Below are 12427 nucleotides of genomic sequence, written 5' to 3' on the forward strand. Positions count from 1 at the left end.
GCATAAGGTTCCAGATGTAAGTTAAAGTATTGCTATTATGGCATTAATCAGGATTGAGGGTGGAGGAAATAAATAATGTGCTGATTCTGCAACAAACTTCCAGTTTTATGGTTAGGGTTGCCAGCTCATTATTTTGATTTCCCAGATGGTGCAAAAATGAGCAATCACCTAAAGCCGTATTTTCAGCACTTAGCTGTGCATCCTTCGAACAGAAAATATAAATATAAAACAGCACTTTTAATTGTGTTGTTGGGCTGCCTGAATGATCCATGACTGATAGTTAAGGGGAACAAAGACAGAAAAGTTACATTACAAATGAATACATACTTTTTTATTCCATGACTGATAGTTAAGGGGAACAAAGACAGAAAAGTCCCATTACAAATGAATACATACATTTTTATTTATAACCCTATTTAGTGTCAAGACGAGGTCTTTCAGTGTCTTTAAACAGCACATGGCTGCCATTTTTATTTCGGCAACCCTACTTTATATTTCTTTTCATAAAATGCATTCTCACACTACAGCAGTAAACGTAAATTTCAAATGTAAGGAATAGGCAGAGTGGGGGCCCAGGATGGGCTGGAACTAGAAAAACTGAGCCTTGGTAACCAGTTTACAAAGGTATTTAAATATGCAAATGGTGCTGTGCTTGGAAGCTCAGGTCACCTGCACCCACCGCACGTGGCACGCACCATTTAATTTATGAGGTAAGACTGTAATGAGGCAGCTCACTGGTGCAACCAACGCCGATGAGAGAGTGTAGTGCTGCCTATGTGCGCTACAGCGCTGATGGGGCACCTGGAGGCTGAAATACAGGGGCTACTGTGGGCATAGCTGCCAAGGTTTCAGATTGCCATGTGTGACATTTTCATAATTTCAGTGTCATTATGAGTGGCATTTCAACGACTATGAGTGACCCTTTCTTGCAAGCAAAATTAAGCAATAAAGACGATCAACACATATAAATATCAGAATTAATATCCATTTGAGAAAGAAGAAACTTGAAGAAGATCTTAAAACATCAGAAATGGTGCATGCATCAGAAATGGAAGGGCACTCAGTCATGGTATGGCACAATATGGCTTCTCATTGTATAGTACTGTGCTGCCCTTCGCTTCAAACAAAGGCTAATGGGCCATTTCCAAGCCCTGCCATCCTTTGAAGACGCAGAACTGCAGGGCATAGAAACTGTACCGCAATAAACAGGGGGAAGTGCTGGCAACATAGAACCAGCTTGATACAAACTGATTCCCAGGGCCATAGATCATTAAAAAAACATACCTAAACCTAATGCCGGGAAACAGAAATCAATGTTTTTTGCAAACCTCTGGGTTTGAAGTGTGTTTTGTCAAAAGCTATTAGGAGTGTTTTATAACAAAGGGCAGCTGGAAACATGGTTAAAGCACAGGAACAGGCTTGTGGTACACATCATGACCAGTATGAAAACCCCCATGTTATATGTGGGGGTAAAAGGAATATTTAAAACACCTCCAGATAAATAATCTGCATATTTACATGTGCTTTTATGCAATACAAGATTGCTGTCTGCTGCAGAGCTGCACCTAAGATTGCCAGTCTCTTGTACATAAGTTTTCGTGATAACATGGTTATTTGGATCTCATTAGCCTTCCTTTGTGTTTACACCATTTCTTACTTCGAGAATACCTGTGTGTATTCTATCTTTTTGTGCAAAGTTCTACAATCAGTTGGAGGTCTATTCAGCTGGGGGAGTGTACGTTTGGCTGTACTCAAGAATAAAGTTATTCTACTTACCTGAAAAAAGTCTCCGACATCAATTATGACATTTGGGCGATGATCGAAAACAAGCGGACCTGACCAGATTCTGATCAGACCAGAAAGGAAGCAGTCTGCTTTCCTCATCACGGCTCGTCTTCAACACAGCCAAAACGACACTTCGCAAGAAGAACCCATAGCATTAGAATATGCCCTAATCCTGCGGCCATGCTCTAGATTTGAACAGAAAACTACAAGAATAGGAAAATTCATCAGAGGCACTCCTGACCTCACTCCTCGAAACCATGAGTCAGTTACAGAGTGCAGACGCTTCTATGTGCGATCGAAACGTTGCCAGGCAGCAGTGTTACCAAGGTGCAACGTCATTAAGAGGAACATTTCTTATGCGTATCAGCATCAGCACTACACTCACACACTTAAAAATGTCACAACGCTGCGTAGGACGGCCATCTTTAATCTCTTCACTCAATGCATCGCTGTTCCTGCATTTCACATCCAACAGCGCTCATGGTGATGCGCACACCCTTTAGTTCACTGTTCGCATCGCTTTTCTTGCGGTTCATTTTCAACAATTTCTTCGCTCACGGTGATGCGCAACCCCACTTTAATATCTTGTTCAAGTGCTCATCCCAGCATGTGTTCAACTTTGCAGGTTACCATAAACCTGCCTCATAACTTAAGGTATTTATTTCTTTAACTTTTAGCGGTGCCTATCACAGTGATATGCCCAAACCTTCAACAACAATCATCCAACATATGTATTAGTCACTATACACAGAGCATACCATTTATTACATTGTGTATAATTCTCATAATTGTTTTTATTAATTGAACTCTTTTGGCTCAACAAATTGCTGTTGCATTACCCCTGCAGTTTTTAAGTAAACCAGGTGTTCCCTCTATATCATGGGAGGACTGGATTGTAATTTTTGAGAATTATCTAGATGCATTGGATGGTCAAGAAATCTCTGATAAGCGGAACAAAGAGTTACTTCTCAGTGCTTTGGGCAAGGAAGGTCAAAGGATCTTCAGGTTTCTTCCCCAAGCCTAATGGGCAACCTATGCCAAATCTGTTTAAAGAAGCCATTTTCAGATTGGAGGTAAAATTTGCAAAATAGGAAAATTTGGTGAAGAACCGGTACAAGTTTTATACTCATCGTCAACGCAGTGCAAAATCCATCGATTGAATTGTTGAACTTCTTCATGAACTCTCTGTGAAGTGCAAGTTTGGCACCATGACTGATGAGATAATTAGAGATCAATTATTAGTACAATGCAATAACAGCAAAATTCAAGAAAGGTTATGGGCAGCAAAGAATCCGACCTTAAAAGTTGCCATTGACTTAGCTAAAGTCATTGAACTGTCAGAAATCTGTATGAAGGGAATACAGAAAACAAGTACACACCAAGAAGAGTCTGAAGTGTCACAAAAGTGTGGGGCAGAATAAAGTGATTTAGGTGATGAAGAATCTATAGCGCTAGTTGGTAACAAGGAAAAATCTTTGTACAAGAAGAACACTTTTTAAAATACATCCAATAAGATTTGTTCACGATGTGGCAGTTATGGTCATACATCTAATTCGAGAATCTGTTTTACCTTAAGGAATGCTTAAAATGTGGTCGCCTAGGCCATTTTTTGAAAATGTGCAAAACCAAAGTTCGCCCTAAGATATCTGTGGTTCCAGATGTACCTTTAGAACCTAGAAGGGAGAGAAATTGGTTATTGGTAGTTAATTACTCCAACATAATCATTGAGAATGATAAAAGGGAGAACAGGCCCAAAGCCTTATTTATTATTGAAGGACGAGAAGCGTCTCTCATGGTAGACACAGGTTCCAGATATACCAATATACCCAAAGTCATGTGTGAGAAAGAGTGGGATATCCAAACGTTACAACACAGTGATATTTCTCCTGCAGGTTATCAGGGTGACACCATAGATCTGTTAGGTTACTTCAAAACTGACATCTCTTTCCAAAACAGTTCCACCAGGGGCAAAATTTATGTTGCGGTAGATGGTCCACCAATTCTAGGTTTGATCCATCAATACGATCTCCACATCATCATCAACCCCAGGGTACCCTGTCAAGTCAAGGTAGTCGATTACTATACTTTAGATGATATCTTGCAAGAAGCCAGTATTGTTTTTAGAAACAAATTAGGATAATTGAAGGGGTATGTACATAAAATCCAATTGTCTAAAGACGTACTACCAGTTCAGCACAAAGCAAGAAGGTTTCCCCTAATAGTCAGGGATGAGGTCAAGTGCTTAATCAATGACATGTTACAAAGTGGGGAAATTGAACCTGTTGAAGCTTCTTCTTGGGTGTCTCCAGTCTTCATCACTAAGAAATCGGATGGCAAAATATGATTTTGTGTGGACTTGAGATCACTGAAACAATGTGTTGTAGCCGACACTTTTTCTCTACCCAACATCGGAGAATAAGGGGCAGATTTATGTTAACTGGCTCATCCCCAGGGATGCGCCAGTTAAGGTGCGCCACAGTGCGCCACAGTTCCGCCACCCATGGTGCGCCGCATTTAGAATGTGGCGCACCATGGTGCAAAAACGGCACAGATGCGTGACGCATCTGTGCCGGAAAGGTGGCGCATTGCTGGAGTTGCATCGCAAGCGCGACGCAGCTCCAGCAAGGCGCGGGGGTGCCCTATCTTAACAATGCTGCGTCAAGACCTACTTCTGCTTCAAGCAGGCGCAGGGTTTTGACGCAGCATTGGCCTGAAAGTGACTGAGTGAAATCTCATAGATTTGCCTCAGCCACTTTCAGGAGGCGTTCCTGCGCAGGAACGCCCCCCCTGCGCAGGAACGCCTCCTTATGGCGCAGGGCTTTACAACGTGACGCATCTCCTAGATGCGTCACGTTGGAAATAGGGCGCATTGTTTGTGCCGCCGTTGCGTCAAATAAAGTGACGCAATTGCGGCACAAAGAGGCGCAAGGGCTTCATAAATCTGCCCGTACGTGTCTACTTTAAAAGGAGCTAAGTTCTTCTCGAAATTAGATCTCAAGAACGTGTGTCACCAGATAAAATTACATGGTGACTCGAAATACCTCACTGCGTTCATAATAACAGAAGGAACTTTTCAGTTTACAAGACTTCCTTTTGGGCTAGTTTCAGCAGCCAGCGTGTTTCAGCATATAGTTACAGAGTTTTTCAAGGGCATTCAGAAAGCAGTGTTCTTTAAAGACGACATTCTTGTGTTTGGGGACTCTATTGTTGATCACAACCAGGTGCTGAAAACTGTTTTTCGTAGAATAGCTGTTGCTGGTCTTACCTTACAGAAAGAAACATGTTTGTTCCGTGTCCCTCAAATTGAATTCCTTGGGTATGAAATATCAGTTCAAGGAGTAAGGCCCAAAAGAACTCTCTTGGATGCTATTCGTTTAGCTCCATGTCCTTCTGACAAAGATCAGTTGCGATCCTTCATGGGGTTAATTGAATAATATTCTAAATTTGTGAGGAATTTCTGTGACAAAAGTCTGACATTGAAAATTCTACTCAAGAAAGGTGCAAGTTTTGAGTAACTCAATGACCAAACTGTATGCTTTAATCTAATCAAAAAAGAAATTTGTGAAACCAATGTTTTGGTTCTTTTTTATATAAAGCGTACCTCTGTTGTATTGGTGGATACGAGTTCCACAGGTCTTGGTCTTGGTGGTCTTGGTGTTGTACTCCTACAGAAATATCCTGAGGGTGAGAGAGCTATTGCCTTTCCATCTCGTACTCTTACACCTTGAGAACAGAATTATTCTGTAATTAAAAAAGAGTCTCTGGCTGCTGCTTGGGGTGTTCAGTATTTCCATTCTTACCTTTGGGGTACCAAATTTCTTCTTAGGACTGATTACAAGCCCTTGATTTGCATCTTATCTCCTGGTGGGGATGGCAAGGTTTCTCCGAGGTTAGCAAGATTAGCAACCAAACTTCAAAAGTATCAATATGGCATCTCGCACATACAGGGGTGGCACAATTTTCAAGCTGATTGCCTATCTAGACTCCCTATCAGGTGGGAAGATCTTGATGATGTTTCATTAGATGCTGCCAACAAAGAAGGAGCTGTTGCTTCAGTGCAAGATGTGCTTGCTGTTTGTGAGGGTACCTTTACTCGTGAGTAGTGGTGCGAAGCCATGGTAAAATACCATGTGCTCAAAGAAGTGTTAGCATGTATCAGCCCGTCCTTTTCCTTTTCTTAAAGTATTGGATGAGTTGATAGTCTGCGGTGAAAGTGTTCTCATGAGAGGGGATACATTCATTTCTCCTTCAAGTATAAGGTCCAAACTTCTCAAACTTGCCCATGTAGGACATTTGGGACAAACGTTAACTCAGAACATATTCAAGGCAGATTTTTTGGTGGCCAGGCTTGGAGTCACAGGTCTTGTCCTTGGTTGAGAAGTGTTCTGTTTGTAGGGAGGGTGAAAAAAGGCTCAAAGTTGCAATGAGTTCAGCCATGGGTCACTTTACTGCTCCTACTTGTTTGTGGCATAGTGTATGTCTCAATTTCATTGGGCCTATGGATGAACTACCTATCAATCATCGCTTTGCCAAAGTGGCCATTGATGTTTTTTTCCAAGTGGTTGACGGTCAGTTTTATTAAGATATCACCACTGAGAGTACCATTATTTTCTTGAAAAATATCTTCCAAGAAGAAGGTTATCCTTCCATACGTATCACAGACAATGGTCCCAATCATTTCTCACGAAATGTGTTCTTTCCTGTCTGATTGTGATGCGGTGCGCCTTCGCACCTCCTTATGCATCCCACAAGGGAATGGATTGTGTCAGAGGGTTAACCGAGTTTTCAAGGGTATAATTCAGATGGCTTGCTCCAGCAGCGGATTTGCTCATGAAATGGTTCAAGAGATGGTGTGGGCTTATTGCACCACTACACACAATAACAATGAAGGAAGAAGAACATTTTTTATTTGTTTTTTTACAAACATAAAGCATAATATTAAAAATAATTACAATACGAGTTTAAACAATATTTCAAAAGGTGCATAAATATTTCTCGGTTTATGCAAAGTTTTCCAACTCCTTTGTGACCTTATTTGCTGGTTCAATTTCCGCTTTTCTTAACAGTGAGGTAATCAGAGTTAAAAGCTTCGCCCCACGGCAAAGTAAGATGTTTGATGTTCCCCCCATCCAGTGGGTTATAGCCTGCCTACACGTACGAATATTAAGTTCTTTTAAAATTGGCATTAACAGCATCCTTCTGGCTTCTTTGACTGTAGGACAGACACACATCATATGGCATAAGGATTCATTATGGTATCTACATAGACGACAATTTGCGTTTTGGTGTTTCCCTTTCCATGTTGGTCGTAAATCCTTAGTTTCATGGTCTACTAACCGATACAGCATGAACCTCTTTTTTAGTGTCAATTGGAAGTGTGCTGCTAGATAAGCTTGTGGTTTAGGTTTTACATAAGAATTTATCACAGTCCAAGAGTGTCGACGTTTTACCATTTTTTTTGTCTTCATAAAAAGATTGTTTGTTTGCGGCGCTAATATACACTCTGTTGAACGCCACCCTCTCCATATTACTGTCTAATTCCACCAAAGCTGTTCTTAGTACGATGTTTTTTGATCAAACTGGGCCTTTATTTCTGTCCAGCATAGATTGTTCATGGAACCAGCCTCAAAGGAGCGAAATTTCCAGCACTGTTTCACGAAAACAGATTGTCTCTGGAATTTCTGATTTTGGAGCCCAAATTGCAGGCGGATCTGTGCTGGTGACAAGGCTCTGGGAAGGCCATGCCATATTTCTAAACCGTATGCCAGCGCTAGAAGTAATTGGGCTGCCATTACTTTTAATAGATGGCTATATGAAGGGCAACTCAGTTTCAGTTACTGCTGTTTATATGCAAAAGTTAGTGGTTGGGCCTTTGCTCTTATTGCTCTTTTTTGGTCAGTAAAGGACATGTATTGCCCTATGTTAATGCCCACATTTCCAACAACAGCATTGGCGTTGACGCTGCAGTCTGGGTTCAGATATTCGTGTCCATAAACTGGAACTGGCCATTTGATGATTTACTGAACTTCCATTCCTGGGGTTTGATTGAGAGACAATTGCTATGTACAGACACTCTTCTTTAGGATGTAATCTCCCTCGGTTAAGGAAGAAAAATGTCTTTCAGATTGAATTTCACAGTTTGGTAATGTTTAATAAATTCTTTGATTTAGATTGGTAAGCTGATCATTTGAAACTTGATAAAGAGACATTTTGAGATAAATTACTAAGCTGATTCTGTTTCCTTATTTTTTGTGGACAAATTATCTGCTTGACCTAAAGGATAAATGTAACATGAGAAATTCTGCTAATAATGAATAAATGTGAACAATTTCTTATTCCAGGTCCTCGTGTGATAATTGTCATACCCTAAGTATTCAGGTCCCTTTCAGCACAGAACAAGATCCATGAGAGGACACAATGAGATTAGTATGTTAGCTGAGGTTAATTGAAGACAGATGAAATTTAGACCAAATAAAATAATCTATGAGGACCAATACATTTGCTCTACAACAAGAGCCTGACATTGTGGAGATTCTAGGGACATCTGTGATGTTCAGAGTCATTGTACTGTGTCCTTATGAAACACAAGAAAGGAGGTGGAGGTTGAAACTGTTAGGAGACAAGACCTGTGTGCAGAAATTAAAATGGAGAAGCAGGAAGCAAAATATCCGCATGACACAGGACAACAGAATAGAGCTCAACAGGATATAGCTCTCCTCCCCAGACCGGAAGAGATGTATGACGTTACAACGCACGCTTTTACCACGCATGCCTTTACAACACGGTTTTTACAACGCATGCCTTTACAACGCATAGTGCTTTGGGGTGCTGGATAGTGAATAGTTTAATTTAGTATTCCAACTCCAGTCCCCGTGGATAGTAGGGAAGGTGTTGGATAGTACATTAAGCCTATTCCTTATCCTAGAGCCCCCCCCAGCGCAATGCGTTGTAATGGTTTGCGTTGTAAAAGTTGCATCGAAAAGGCACTGCGTGGTAAAAGTTGCGTTGTACAGGATGTTCCCCCCCACAGAGGGTTCTCCCTCAATAAGGCTTTAATTCCTGACGGAGACTAGAGTTTCCATTAGCTCCAGTAATTGTTGCCACACACCCTTGCCCTCTGGATCCAATGAGGATAGTAGGGTGAGGGGGACCCAGACACTCAAGATTGCCTGTGAATACACAGTCAGAAAAAAATAAGAAAAGAAAAGCCTAGAGAGAACCTGCAGGCTCTTTTTATAACTGCTGTCATTAGAAGAATGAAATGCAAACCACCTGAGGCAAGAACATAAGGGAGCATGTGGGAGGAGAATAGCAAGTGTGAGATGAGGTTCTTAACAAATAACTGGAATTAAAAAATAAAAAGTGAGAGGGTGCGATGGAACCTTCTGAAGTGGAAAGAGGCTTGCAATGGGTGATAGAATGGTTGATAATAAGGAGTAATCTAAAGATAAAGGGGCATATGCGCAAGGAAATTGGGTAGCGGTGCACCAAATTCTGAAGCATTGTGTTGTGTCATTTCCAAAATGTCTGTATGCAGCATATTTACTAGACTGAGGTGCACCCCAGTGTTTACCCTAGCGCAGGCACTAAAAATAGCTGCCTGGCGCCAACACAGACATGCCTTGCGCCAAAGTGCAAGGATAACTCAGTTGGAGGAATTATTGTTCTTGTGCATGAAGGTGTCCCTTCCTGCACATAAACAATCAACAATGGCGTTTTGCTCTTTCTATGTGTGCTGCAGCACATATAGAAAAAGCAAAAATGATAAAAATAAAAAATATTTCTCCTCGTTGCGCCAATATAATGCTTGCTTTTGCATGGCATTAGTTTTTTGCTCTGCCTCACTTATACAAAATTGTAGATCCAGGGCACAGTCAAAAAGCAATGAATGTTGTAGTAGAATGGACACAGCAACACCCATTGCACACTCCTTTCACGCAAATACCTGTGCAAAAGGGTACCATATTTATAAAGCGTGTTAAGCCACTTAAAGTGGCTTAATGCCGCTTTATAAATATGGTGCAAGCCATTGCGCTGCCGAAACATTAAAAAAAGTGATGTTCTGGTGGAGCAATACCCTTGTACATATGCCCCAAAGATTATTGAGCGCACATGATAAACACAACAAAGTATCTACCAGGGAAGACATTATTTCATCAGAAACAGGGTTGGGGAAAGGAATGTCTGCATACAAAAATGTAAAAAACTGACCCAAGAGAGGTTGACATGAGGCAGCAGACAAAAGAAAGGTGGGGAGATATTGAGCCGGAGGGATAACCATAAGTGAGAAACACAGCAGGCAGAGTGAGCGCCAAAACTGGAAAGAGCGATATAAAGAGGAACAGGAGGGCTGGGGAGCACCAGCAGAGACAAGGGATGGGAAGCCCACGAGGAACCTGAATACAAATAGCTTATCAGCGACCAGGTGGAGGAGCAGGGCAGCAGCAGTGGGGGCCTCTGGGCGCGCGGAGATGGAGCGGTCCGGTAGGAGGGAAGAGGGGACATTTGCAGCATAGACATGTAATCATGTTTAAACTCACAATGCCCAAAAAAGAAAACGGACTACTTTTCACTATCCCTGATTCAAACTGCACCTGCTGAAAATTGGGACCATCCAAGCTTTGGTCAAAGCCCCTTTCTGTATAGTATGTTGCCTTGTATGTTGTATAGTGTAGGTGGTGTGCTGCCAAGTGTAGTGAGTACACTGGGGTCTTGCCAGACAGTTAAGCTGTCAGTAGCTAAACCCTAAAATGACTGTGTTGCATCCTGCTGGAATTGCTGGAATTTATTGCATGAAGCAATTGTCAGCTAGAAAAATAAACATTCATAGATAGCTAAGCATCGTAAAGGAAATGAAAAGAAAGCATGCAGCGGTTGGTCATTTTTTATCTTGTTGCAAGGTATCAAAACTTAATTTGTCTTAATGTAGAAACATGTAAGTAAAATATTTTTTTCGGCGCGCCACGCAAAGAGATAATTTATTGGAACACCTGTACTTGAGAACGTATAATTGAACAAACATGTTTCTGTCTTTCTCTACATACCCGGGCATCACGTTTTTGGCCCTGGACATTCGTGTAACAAATGAGTGCATTCTGGGAGTAGTAGTCAACATTTACTGCAGTGAACTAATGCATCTGATAACAGGGATTTTAAAAGTGGAAGTCAAGACCTGGATACACTGTTTGTTATATATAGAGCAAACTGGTAAACCTAGGTATATCTTCCTTTAACACTAAAGAAATTATGGTACTGAATTTCAAAGCTACATGTGTATCATTATGGCTTGGAGACATCCTTTGGAAAGGGTTTGCAGAATATACTGCATTGTTTCCATCATGCTTCTGGCAATGAGTTTAAGACCTGCCTTATTGTAGGAGCTCCACCTGATCAGAGCCTAGCAGCTTTCAAGAAAATCCTGGGAGCGATTATTAGTAACCTAACTCTCTATCCTATGAAGAAAGCTAGGACCCAACCATCGTGGTATGATCACGATCCCCGGCGCTGGGGGCAGCTCAGCATCATGTGACTCTGGGCAATAGCCCACCAAGTGGCATATGTATCAACATCCCTGTTTGCGATTGTCAAATGGCGATTTTTTGAGAATCGCTATTTGAGAATTGCAAAATGTGATGTATTTAAACATTCTCAATTTTTTTGCGAATTCTTAGAATTCCTTAATTGCGATTAGCAAATTCCAAAATCGCAATTAGGGAATACCTTCCCATTCATTTCTATGGGCCAGGAGGCCCAAAGGAATGAATGGGAAGTCATTCTCAATTTGCGATTCGCAATTAGAGAATCACAAATTGAGAATAATTTCAAGGGTGTAAGGGTGTCATAAGGACACCGTGATGCACCCCTGAAATGAACATGTGTGGGCATATTGCGCACATACATGCTCTAAGGGCATGTATGTGCGCCACATGGCACCTTTACAAATGCCAGAAAATGCATTTGTGAAAGAAATCGCAAATTACCAACAACTTGAAGTTGGTGGTAATTTGCGATTTCTTAATGAGAAATCGCACAACTTGGGTGCTTGATACATGGCATTTAAGGAATCGCGATTCCTTAAATGCTTACGCAAAATTACGGAATCGCACATTTTGTGATTCCCTAATTTTACGATGCGATTTCACTTATACATCCCGTTTTGCGAATTTGTAGTCGCAAATGCTGCGATTCACAAAAAAGCAGGGTTTGCGACTAAAAAAACGGTTAATACAAATTCCCCCTAATATCCCCGTCGGCTCCCTGTGCTTTGAAAACCTTAAGGGGTGATGTGTTTGTGCTTTACAAATAGGCAATTATTATTATATGCCATTGAAGGCCTAGACTGAGGTAAGGGTGTGCATGTAAATTCAATGGGCGCTGATGCATTAAGTACAAGATGTACTCCAGGTGGCGTAATCTTTTCAAATTTTACATCCAGAACTATTTAATTCCCAATTTTTGAGTCTATATTGCCAAGAAAGAAATTCTGGCAAGCAGCAGGATGATTATCAAGGCATTATGTGAAGAGATTACACCAGTAATCCTGAGTCAAACTTCATCTGGCCCATTCACTGACCTTTTTCTGGTCGTGAATTTGCCTGTAAAGTTTTGATGAAACCCCATAAACTTGTGAGTTGAGTTTGTG

The sequence above is a fragment of the Lissotriton vulgaris genome, chromosome 12 (assembly GCF_964263255.1).
Source record: "Lissotriton vulgaris chromosome 12, aLisVul1.2, whole genome shotgun sequence".
NCBI lineage: Eukaryota > Metazoa > Chordata > Amphibia > Caudata > Salamandridae > Lissotriton > Lissotriton vulgaris.